Source organism: Muntiacus reevesi, chromosome 2 (assembly GCF_963930625.1).
Source record: "Muntiacus reevesi chromosome 2, mMunRee1.1, whole genome shotgun sequence".
Taxonomy (NCBI): domain Eukaryota; kingdom Metazoa; phylum Chordata; class Mammalia; order Artiodactyla; family Cervidae; genus Muntiacus; species Muntiacus reevesi.
The window spans coordinates 43,842,186-43,853,151 of record NC_089250.1 but is presented as its reverse complement, the minus strand read 5'-3'; the positions used below and the strand labels follow the sequence as shown (position 1 = coordinate 43,853,151).

At 45.8% G+C, this 10,966-nt stretch overlaps 1 pseudogene; it reads left to right on the top strand.

Moving 5' to 3' along the window:
* Positions 1 to 469: 469 nt before the first annotated feature.
* Positions 470 to 589, top strand: LOC136161918 (5S ribosomal RNA; annotated as a pseudogene).
* The last annotated feature ends 10,377 nt before the right edge of the window (positions 590 to 10,966 follow it).

Here is a 10,966-nt window from a genome sequence, read left to right as displayed (position 1 = left end):
CTGACATCTGAGTAATGGCACTTGATAGAGTGATTCTTGATTAAGCAGAGAGTACTTAGCTTATGTGGCTTCCCAGGTGGCTCTGCAGTAAAGAATTCCCCTGCCAATGCAGGAGACTCAGGAGATCCAGGTTTGATCCCTGGGTCAGGAAGATCCCTTGGAATAGGAAATGGCTATCCACTCCAACATCCTTGCCTGGAAAATAGTGTGGACAGAGGAGCCTGGTGGGCTACAGTCCACAGGGTCGCAAAGAGTCAGATACAACTTGGCATGCGTACGCATGCACCTAGTTGCTATAATTGGCTTATTTATCCACCTTACTCCATAACTGAAAGGGGCCTTTCAGAAAAGTTTCAGATGTGCCACAGGCTGAGATGATTCAGAATCAACTCCAGGTAATCTGAATTTGGGCCACAGTCATGCATTCATGAAATCTGAAAATTCCAGGAAAGTAGAGAAACCACGTGAGGTCTACGGCCATACCACCCTGAACGCGCCCGATCTCGTCTGATCTCGGAAGCTAAGCAGGGTCGGGCCTGGTTAGTACTTGGATGGGAGAAACCACGTGAGGAGCGCAGCTGCCTAGAAAGACAGCATGTGAGGTCATCTCACCTCTGGTCACTAGTGCGAGAAAGACCATATAGACATCACCACCAGCCATGCAGAGATCATTATTCTTAGTGACATTTATGCTCATGCTGGCTTTCCTTGGGCATGGTGTGCTACTTTGGAGTTTTTCCCTTACAGTCATCAGCTGGATCAACCGAGGGGAAACCAGCGTGTTCTCTGTGACCAGGGTTACCTTCAGAACAATGTCAGCACCACAGGCGGCTTGCTAGAAATGCAGATGCTGGCTCAGCCCAGATCCACTGAGCCAGGACAGTTCCAAAGCTCTCCAGTGAGGCTGGTCCAGGCAGCGCCCTCTGAGAACCAAAGTGTCTGGGAGGACTTGGAAACTTCCAACTCAGTTCTTCTTAACTTCAGGGCCAGGGAACACACTTTAATCAACAAACACAAAACATGCTAAATACTCCTATCAGGTGGGGAGAAAGGGCTGGTGGACAAAGAGCAGAAATCCGAGAGGCAGGAGTCAGAAGTAAACAGAAACCCTGGAGAAGGGAGCGTGTGGAGAGAGAGCGAGAGCGCGCAGACTAGGAGAGCTTTTCCTGAAGAACCCTGGAGGTGCTGGGGAAGCAGGGGTCTGGAGTCAGAGAGGGCAGAGGTGTTAAGAATGTTCTTCAGGGGGTGTTGCCCTTTGAAATGCTGATGGGGACTGGGCACTGAAGGTTTGTGTCCCCCCAAAACCCATGTGTTGAAGCCCTGCCCCCCAGTGGGATGACGATTGGAGGTGGGGTCTCAGGAGGTGATGAGGGTTAGATGAGGTCACAAGGGCGAAGCCCCGGGGATGGGACTGGTGCTCTTATAAGGAGAGGGGAACCATAGCTCCCAATCAGTCTGCCAGGCGAGGACACAGCGGAGACGCTGTCTGTGGGCCAGGAGGGGTCTCACCAGGCACTGGCGGTGCTGCATTGCAGATCGCAGCCTCCGGAAGAATAAATGTCTGTTACTTAAGCCATTTTCCGTGGTGTTTGCTGTAGCAGCACGGAATGGACTAAGATAACTGGTGTATTAACCGTTATTCACAGGTCAACCTACTAATTCTTAGTCTAAGTTTTTATAAGTTGAAAATAAAATTTTTGCCTAATCTTCCAGTTTAAAAAATAAAATGTTTGGATAGTACCAGAATGCACATAAAAATGAATATTTCATGTGCACTTTTTTTTCCTATAAACCCTCCATACTCAAAGTGATTTAGGTCATTTAAACTGTTCTTAAATGATTTGTTTTCTATCAAGTCCTTGATGTCACTGTTGTTCAGTTGCTCAGTCCTGTCCAACTCTTTGTGACCCCCATGGACTGTAGCTCGTCAGGCTCCTCTGTCCATGGGATTCTCCAGGCGAGAATACTGGGTAGCCATTTCTCCTCCACGGACCTTCCCAAACCAAGGATTGAACCCATGCATTGGCAGGTGGATTCTTTACCGCTGAGCCACCTGGGAAGCTGGTCAAGTCCTTAAATTCACATGGATTTCTATTCAGCAGAAAGCAGATGTGACCACGTTTTCCAGTAAAGTCCATTCTTTGAATCCTGGGATACATGGAGACATGTCACCAGGACGCCCTGCACCTTTAGAAGTCACACACACCTTTGTGGGTCTGGGCCACATCACTTGAGTCAGCAGGACAGCAGCAGGCACAGAGCTGTGGACAGACTGACGGAACCTGGGTCTGAGATCTCTGTCCGGCTGTGGGACCCCTGTGCATGGCGCCGAGGGTGATCTTGCTAGGGAGCCACAGCACGCTTCAGGCTTCGATCCTGGGTCCTGCATTTGAGCCTCAGCTCTGCATTTTAGGAGGCTCATGATCTTGGGAAGTTTGTAGGGAAAGAAAGCGTTCCCTCTACCCTCCTGTGGGTCTTATGGAATAAACTGGCTACATGCTGACAGAAGAAATGTTACACACCTTTGGCTTAGTATTATACGCTTGGGGGTATTACAGGGAAGAACAAGTAAATGCCCAAATGGTGGGAGACTATGAGAGCTTGCACAGCATCCTTACAGGGCAGGCCTCTCTGAGAGCACAGTGTCTCCAGGGAAGGTGAGGGGCCCTTGGAAGACAGATGGAGGGTGGCAACTGGTGACAGGGTCTGTCTGGGTGTGGGGCCACTTCTAGGGCCCTCCTGTGACAAGAGTCATTCTTCCTGGTGGTGAAGCTCCCAGGGAGGGACCTGTGACCCCAAGTTCCTGTGGAGGTTCCCTATTCTGGCAGATGAGGGGGTTCAGGGGAAGCCCCCCTGCATCTGTGCCCTTCAGGTGCCTCCAGGTCAAGACAGTCAGTACATCTGAAACAGAGCAGGACCCTTTGGTCCTTGTAGGGCTCCCCCCCGACTCCCCGGCCATGTCCTCTACCTGCCTTTTGTCTGCAGAAAAACTTTAGCCAAAGTATATGTTTTATCAGAGAGGTGAGAACATGCAGAAGCAAAGGAAAGCTAGTCAAACAGGGGAAAAGTTAGTCAGTGAACAAAGTCAAGGACCTTTAGTTTCTCCTCAAAGGCTGTCGATAATACTCTGAGCCACATTCTATGAGTGGTCTTACTGACACTGAAATGTCCACCAGATGGAGAAGTTAAATATAGGATGGCCAGACTGTAGCCATGACATAAGCCAACATAATTCTGAGAACTTGCCTCAAGAAATGGAAACAAACTGATCCTGGAACTGAAGACTAACTGTACTTAAAATAATCAAGATGATGCTGGTCAGACCACTGATTACCAACTTCAAGTTGACCGTCAGAACTGACTGCTGTTTCTGTATGAAGTCCCCTCTCTCTGCATATATAAAAGCCTCCTGGTTGTCAATGGCGAGGAGCTGGCCTTTGGATAGGAGCCCACCCCTCCCCTGTTGCTGGCATTTGAAAGAAAGCGAACTGTCCTTTCTGCCAACCTTACCTCTTTATAGGCTTTTCAGCGGCAAGGAGCTCGACCTCACCTTCAGTTATACACAAAGTGGCACATTTTGGGGTGACAGGTCCTGAACCCCTTCAACTACTTGTCTGCTGCTTACTTCCCTCATTTCACAAATGACGGTTGGATTTAATGACCTGAAAATCCCTTCCAACTCTAAAATAAATGTTTAAAGACACCATTCAACCAAATAATGAAAATTCAGGGCCTTTTAACTTCACATACATACAAATGGGAGCAGGTAATGAAAGGAAAAACTCTAATAACTGAATAGTCATCCAATATAAAAAATCTTTCCAGTATCTAATTATTGTAGAAGCAATATAAGCTCCCCCCACAAAAGAGTAACACAATTCTCTTCCATATTTTTTCTATGAAATAGATGGCAAGTGTAAATAAAAGTGTTCTACTTATTTTAAAAGGGGAAATCTCATCATAAAAAGAGTAACCACTCTCAGGCTGAGGTCTGTTTATGCCAACGTTGTCCTCAGCTGGCTCAAATCTGCTTTGCAGCTGATCATTCATAAGGTGAGTGTGATGGGGGTGCTGTAAGCTGTATAAATGCTGAGATCCTGGCTGGCACTGCTGAAATAATGGAGCCTGCATAGAGGTGCAAAGAGAGGCTCTGCCGGTGTTGGGGACAGAAAGAAGACAGAAAATCCCTGGAGGAGAAACAAGCATTTTGGGGATATCAGGGCAGGATTTCACCTGTCTTCATCCAGAGACCTTCATCCAGTGCAGCCGTGTCCCCAAAAACAAGAAGTCTGCTTTGCGTGTGATAAATGGAGAGCCGTTCCCCACAGGTACACCTGTGCTGGAGCAAGTATTTCATGATGCATTAGCCCACGCTTGTTAAAGTTAAGATAACATTTTGTTATTTCATATGGATTTTCCTAATTGCAAAACACCTTATGATTTACATGCACTTTGTGATTAGACGAGGGTGAACCAATCGATAGTCTATTAATTACTAGTCGCTGTTTTACATGTACTCTAAAAATATCTGAATTCAGAGAGCTAAGTTATCTCAGCCAGTGGCCAGAATTATACGCATTTTTCATAAGTACAAAAGGCTTATTTCTTCTAAAGAGGAAGCCATTATGCCAAGAAAAATTGAATGCTGTTTACACGAGAGTGAACAGATTACTCTGTGTTAAAGAGAAATCACTCACGTTGCTGATCACATCCTGTTCCTGAGGGGCTTGGACAAACACTGTTTGTGGGACCAGCACTTGGTCCCAGATTAGATCATATTTCACAGAAATGAGCAAGGCCCACTCTCTCTGAAGATGTTATTATTCAACTGAACACGGACGTCTTCCAACTGATAAAACCAACACTGGTGGGTCCCCAAGAACTGGGTGTGCGTGTTCAGGTGGTCATATTAAATTATGCTCTTGCCAGACAGGAGTGACTTGAGTCTTAGGAATTCTAAAATAGATTGATTTTAAGACAAATTACCCCCCGTAATGAGGCCAGCTAGAGTGGTGGGGACTGAGGCTTTGGTAGCTAAGAAATAACACTTGCATTCAATTAAGTTAAACATCCTTCTGGACAAACAAGGATGTGAGCTGCACTGTGTCTCTGGGAGCTGATCTTGCCACCTGAAAATGTGTCTCTTTGGCACATTCATTATTTTAAGTTGGTTTTTTCTAAGAAATAGTATATGTGGGAAAAACTCTGAAAATGAAGTAGGATTACTCTTGTAAGAAACACTGGCATTTAGGAGGGAAAGCTCCATTTGTAAAGATGTCTCCCTCCCTGTAGCAGGAAGAGGGGACACTCTTCTCAATGGAGAAGGCAGAATGCCCCTGGGTGTCCCCCAGAACTGACACTCCCCATGCTCAGCACCCTCTTCTGTCTTTAGCTGAAGGTGGGAGGTAAGGTGAGGGTGTCAACAATTTGGGCGAGTTACTCAGTTCTCCTGGATCACTCCCATGTACACTTTCTTTTGTGACAGCACAAAAGCCTTTCCATATCCTGTGTTTCTTGTTTGCAGGCCTTTCCTGGGTTCCAAAGGTTACTTATTAGGGAGGTAAACGGATGCAGAAATGAAGAAAAAGCAGTCAAGAAACACCAACTCGACAATAGAGCAGAGTCCCACCGACTCCCCACCAGACTTATGTGGAATCTGATATGCATCCCTGAGTTCTTCTGCTGGAACTAATTAAGGCCCCAACTGGTGGAAGATGGCAATGTCAGGCTGAGCATGAGATTTCTGAACCATCCCCCTGTTCCCTCACCACCTGTCAGTCAGAAGAAAACCATGCACCTAGTAGCCCTCTCCCTAACATTTACACTCAAAACACTTCCCTGAAACCATCAGGCAGTTTGGGTCCTTACAGCACGAGCCACCCATACTTCTTGCTTGGCTCTGCAAAAAACCTTTCTCTGCTCCAAACTCTTGATGTTTTTGTGTATTTGTCCTCACTGTGCGTAGAGACAAGAACTTGGGTTTGACAACAGTTTTGCCATTCTTGAGCCTTTATGATCATAGAACAATTCCACATGTAGAGGTATAAAGGTGTCAAGTGTCTCACAATGATGAAGCATCCTGTCTCCCCAACCCAGGACACAATTCCAACCCCAGACACAATTCCAACCCCATGGCCTCAGGCCGGGAGTCTCAGGAGATGGCCTGTGTTAACCCAGTGCTGTCCCCACACCTGCTCAATGCCCTGCTGTTGCTGTCCTGAGATTCTTACTGAATTCTGGACAAAGGGCCCTCCATTTTAATTCTGCGCTTAGGCCCACAAGATCCGTAACTGGTCCTGGGTAGATTTAATGGGCTCACCAGCTAAAGGAAGCCCCAAGATGGCAGCATGTGATGCTGAGAATATGAAAACGGAGGTCTCATCCAGTGGCTCCCTACCTCCGGCCGTGGGGCCTGGACCGGCCTGGACCGGTGAAGGGATTTCCCACCCCACAGACTCTGGTCCCCATGGTGTCTCCTGAGGGACTGAGCAGTGACGCCTCAGACTTACAATTATAGTTTTCAAATGACTGTAAAACATACCTATTTCTTTTTAAAAAAACAGAAATATTTCAGGAGGAAAGAGATCAACTTGATTATATATTTTTTAAAACCAAATTTGAGGATAAGGATCAAGAAATGGGACATTCAATGATTTGTTATTAATAATTAATATTTAAGTATTCTTGCCTAGAGAATCCCATAGACGGAGGAGCCTGGCAGGCTACAGTCAGTTGGATTGCAAGAGTCCAACATGACTTAATGACTAAACCATGACCACCACCAAGTAACTGCAGTTTTTTTTTTTTTTTTTTTTTTTGCATGGGACTCTGCTTTTTAGTTTAATCACTTTACTCTAAAATAGTATTTTTTTTCTTAAGTTTAAATTCTCTTAGAAAAAAAAAAACCTCTCAAACCTTTAAATTATGTTTGCCTAACAGATTGGGTTATGGTTGTGGGTGCCAAACAGAACCATCATTTTCTAACAGAAAATTTTTTTTTTAGAGAATATTCTAGGCATTGCCATTCTCCAACTCCTTGTCCTCAGAACCTTGATATCATTGCTTAAATAAAGCACTAACGAGGGTGCCAGCTTTAAGCTTAGAAAAGATTATGGTAAATGTGTCTTTTTTCTCAGAAGTTATGCAGTCTTGTTGGTGAGTTTGACAACTATTACTCTCCTGGGGGAAAGTCCTAAAGTTTTGCTGGGAGATAAATGCCAGACAAAAAGCAGAATTCTGTTAGGAAAGTTCCTAAAAGTCAAGAGGTGTTACAGGTTCCCCCTTCACAGGAATCAATCATGCTCTGGAACCCAGGATGAAGGCAAATCTCTACCTGAGAGTCTCACGGTGCTGAGCTGCCCTGAGTCCATCCCCTGGGGCACTGACCTGAGATGTGACCACAGCAAGGAACCTGGAGTGAGGTAGCCCTGGCCGTCTGGGTGATGGGGAGGGAGGCTGGAGCAGCTCTTAAAATCAAATGAGCACCAGTAGTCAACAGACGGAGGATACCGGAAGAAACATGGGAGCTACATGTGAGGAGGGCTGGGAGGGACCACGTGTGATAGGACAGCTGCTGGACAGGCCACTGGGGCCCCCAGTTTCCAAAGGATCCTGGAGACAGTTTGAGGTAAGCTTAGCTGTGGTCTCAGAATTCCATATTTCCCTGCACTATTGTCTCAGGGGAAGGCACGGTGAAGACACTGTCAGACCAAAAGAGAAAAAAGGAAAGGATGCAGTAGGAGGGAAGGAAAGACAGACGGAAGTGGTTCTGCGACTCACAGATTTTCGATGAAAGAACCACCAAAGGGAGAGAAAGTGCTTCCAGGAGAAAGAATAGAAATGAAAGAGAAAAAGTGGTGATCAAGACATTGCAATTGTGTGAGGAGAATTGAAATATACCCTGACTCCTGCCAAAACAGTAAGTTCTGATTCCATGGGTTTGGAAATCAAGGCAGAAGCAACATGTGAGCCAAGCATGATATGTAAGAAAGGAGGAGATGCCTTCTGAAGTCCATCTACTGTAGGATTCTTGTATCATTCCCTAGAAATGCAGATAAACTGATAGGTTAAGACATTATTAAGACAAGTGTGCATGGAGAAAGTTTAAGGGTACAGAAGATCAAAGCACTCATACATGTTTGGTGGGATATAAAATGGTGGAGGCGCTTTGGAAGAAAACACTTTTAATTTCCCCCAAATCTTACAGAGTTATGCTGATTCAGCAATAACACTGATTGGTGTTTACCCAAGAGAATATCAAATACACGTCCACAGAAAAACTGGTAGACAAATGCTTTATCTGAATTACTCCCCGAAGTGGAAACAGTCCAAATGCCCATCCATCAGTCAGTGAACGGATAGGTAAAACATGGTATATCCATACAGTGGAATGTTAATTGTCAGTAAAAAGGAGTGAGTTACCGACATACACACACTACGACACGAACAGACTCTGAACACATGCGAGGTGTAAACAGTCAGACACAAAAGACCATGTGTCACATGATCCCATGTATGGGAAATGTCCAGGATGGGCAAACTTATAGAGACAGAAGCAAGGTAAGTGGTACCTAGGGATGCAGGACGTGGAATAGGGAGTGACCTCCTCATAGGAACAGGCTTTCTTTTGGGAGGAATATAAATATTCTAAATTTAGATAGTGGTAATGGTTGCTCAACCCTGTGAATAGATGCTTAAAAACATTAGGCACTGTTAATGGGGGAAGTGAACAGTATGTGAAGCACATTTTGATAAAGCTCTTAAAGTCTTTGTTATCTCAGCATATTCTTTCAGTCCTCATACTGTAAACTTCTCCTGTCGCCTGTGTGGTGGGTGTCCAGGTGTGGGCTCCCCTCTACTCGGAGGGGTGACTCGCAGTCCCACCTCCACGTCTGCCAGGCGGCTTCTTCCCTGCTCCCTGCAGGGCAGGTGTACCAGGGCAGGTCCATTCTGGGTGGAGGGGTGGCCTGGGTGGAGGAACCCCCACAACCACGCCAAACTCTCCCCAAGCTGTGGTCTGAAGGCACCCCTCAGACCTCCTTCCTGCACCCACCCCGCCCCACCTGGGCTCAGACCTGCCCCCAAGGCAGCATCACCCAGCCCTTCCCTCCTGCCCCTTCACAGGCGTGCCCCTGATAACTCTGCGGGGCCAAACCTGTCTCACCATCTGCTTTTTGGAGGTAAGTCCCAAACAGGACCCGTATGGAGGCTGACTGTGGTACTGCCACCTGAGGATGAAAATGTCGCACTTACTGTGACTCTACAGCTGCGTTTATATCTAACACCTTTTTGGGGTTGCTTACCTATGGTTTTGTAGAAGGAAACGGCAATCCACTCCAGTACACTTGCCTGGAAAATCCCATGGACAGAGGAGCCTGTAGACTACAGTTCATGGGGTCGCAAAGAGTCAGACACGACTGAGCGACTTTACTTTACCTATCATTTACAAGTCTCCAGTCATGAGGATTTTCCTTTCTTTTTTCTGTTTTTCTGCCTCTTTATGGGTTGATGAAGTATTCTTCATTTCCCTTTTTAACCCACACTTCTTTGGGAGTTGTACAATCTAATTATTTGCTTTTTCTTTTTGGCCAGGAGCAACTGGACCTAGTTAGTGAGAAGTGGCAACTGGTGTAGACTTTGTAATGAGACATTTGCAAGTCAGAGGATGGGAAATAAATCCAACAAACACCCGGCAGCCTTAACTTGAGAACAATTTCCAGAGCCTCAGGGACGTGGGGCATGTGAGATATTCCTTCTACAGTGACGGGGCAGCTGCTGCACTCAATCAGGCATCAGCAGTTGAATGCTTTGTACAGACGTGGTACCCGCGGGTAGGTGATGACTACCATTTGGGCAGTGTTCATTATTCAAACAGGCTTGGACCGAAATAAGATATGGCACAGGAACCGAGAAGATGAGAGATAACACACCTGCTTCCAGGATCTGCTAGGTTTCTCTCCAAACTCCTTACGAATTAATTCCTTGGTACAAGGCCATAGGTGGTGAGGGTTAAAGGGAAATAGCCCAGTTGGGTGAGCTCAGTGCCACGTTCCAGTGAACTCGCTGTCTGTACACTGGGCCTCTGCTTGTGCTGGGTCACAAACCTGTGGCTCCCCCCTACTGCAGCTGTCTGTTTCTAATGCCACATTTTCCCTCCAGCTCTTTCTGGCTGCCAGGACACGACCCAGGTTCTCCTGGGCTCTCTGTGCTCACTCTCGCTATCAACAGCCTGTACCTATCTGTTTCCAGTGAGAAGGCAGGAGCCACCCGTGGCAGACCTTTTGCCGGAGCAAGGACCGTGTCTGCGTCTGGGCCCTGCTGATCTTAGAAATGAGGCCTTGGCTGGCTCTCCTACTTTCAGGGCTGGTGTTCTGTTCCCGGAAGTCTGGGTTATAAGAGCAACAGTTCTTGCTTGAAGATCCTTTAAATGAGGTGGAGAAAACAGATGAATGAATTACAGGATATTCCCTGAGGTATTCTATCAACCTATGGCTATCCAGCCTCTTCTTCTCCGTTCTCCACTCTGACACACTCACACTTGCATCCACCATATAGACTCACACACACCCTCACACACACACATACATCCACCCTAAACACACACACATGCTCTCATAATTCAGAGGAAGAGTCTTTGCAAATGTGTTCTTAAATCATTAAAGTAACAAGTCAGTTTGTTCCTCCATTCTTTGCACAGCTTGAAAGGGTCTTCTTTAAAAGAAGATAAAATGGCAAATAAATATTAAGTATACATATAAAAATAAAAATTAAAAATGAATATGAATATATAAATGCAATAAATAAAAAAATTAAAAATAATATATAAATATAATTAACAATTTCTTAGTAATAGAAAAAACAGTTAAAAATGGTCAAAAGACTATAAACATATCACAACAGAAAATCTATGAATGGCTCACTAGTACATGGAAGATGCTCAGCATCACTGGTTGTCAGAGAAATGCAA